This window comes from Chinchilla lanigera, unplaced genomic scaffold, assembly GCF_000276665.1.
Source record: "Chinchilla lanigera isolate Chin_1 unplaced genomic scaffold, ChiLan1.0 scaffold00085, whole genome shotgun sequence".
In the NCBI taxonomy this organism is placed as follows: Eukaryota; Metazoa; Chordata; class Mammalia; order Rodentia; family Chinchillidae; genus Chinchilla; species Chinchilla lanigera.
Genome location: NW_004955486.1, coordinates 808633 through 810083, shown reverse-complemented (window position 1 = coordinate 810083; position 1451 = coordinate 808633).

The window sequence follows — 1451 nt, the reverse complement described above, 5'->3', positions numbered from 1 at the left end:
TAGCAACACTGGGACCATGAGTAGTGTGAGGCCAGGATACCCCTGGAACACCTGGAGATTCTGTTGAGCTCTATTTTATTGCAGAGGAAGATACTAATTCATCATGGCTCAGTTGGGGCAGATAAGATGGAGTGAAGAACTGTCCAGATTTCATTTTCTAGAAAATAAAGCTTGTTCTCCTTCCAGTTCTCTCATTGTCCAGTCTTGCATTTAGCAGGGTTCTCTAACCTTGAGAAATAAATATCACAGGAGGAAAGAAAAACACCTTAAATCTGTCTTGAAGCCTTAACCCGTAAGATCTCTGCAGAATAAGTGTCAACAACTTGTGGCATTGTCCATGAGGAAGAGGTAGTCACCATGACAAAACATTGCTGTGGCCATGTCCCTGCTGGAGGAAGGGTCACTTCATTGCTCCTGGGTCAATGTCACTAGCAATATCTCAGGTGTGAGTGGCTCCAGCTGGCCTAGGCATATTCTTGCAACTCATCTTTCCCTTGTGTCAAAGATCTGTATAGTGGACTACAGAAAGATTTAGAAGAGTATTTGGAAACTGAGACACGAGGCAGAGGCAAGATGAGACATACCAAAAAATGGTGAGTTATGACGAGCCAGGAGCTTTATCTGGAGTCAGGTCTTTAATGAGAATTCATAAGGAAGATACCTAGCTGCCCAGAGTATGTTTTCAGAGCGAAGGGTGTGTTGGGATGCCGCGGATGCTACCTAGGACATTGAAAGTGCATTCTCAGAGGTAGCTAGGCCATCCTCATTTCTGCAAACCACACTGCCTTGTTTGATCAATGCCACTCTCTCTGGCCCCATGGAAACCAAAGGGGGACCTCTATCTAGCTTGCATACTGGAAAGGCCATCTTTACAAAGTAGGCCTAGGTTTGCTTGATGTACCTTTAGGAGCTGCATGCCAACTGCAGTGCAGTCCCACTCAAGTGATGGAGCTGCTTCTTTCCATGTACCCAAAGTCTCTCTAGGTACCAACACCCTCACCAGTGCCTGCTGATGGATGCAGGGTTCCTGCAGTTGACAGGAGTTTTGCAATTATGGCCAGTGTGCACATCAGCCAGTGATTGGTTTCAGTTTCTGGAGCCTGTGAAGACAGTGGAGGTGTTGTAGTTATGTCAGCAGCTTTGATGGAAGCAGTATCGAATTTCTGTTCCCATGCAAAAACAGAAGCCAAATGTGATAGTTTATCATGATATACATTCATTACCTCATACCTGTAAGCATTAGAGGTTTGTATATGGTGTAGCTAGGCTCTTGCCTTATGGTCCCCGTGGGGTCTGATAAAACTGCTGGGCTTTCATCTCCCCAGAAGTTCATCTGAAAAGGCCATGCATCCAAGGCTGTATAACCTCCCTTAGATTGGAGACTCAAATCGTCAGTGTCCTGGCAGAAGTGAGCCCTTTTGTCTTCTATGGGTCATGCACTGTGTCTTATG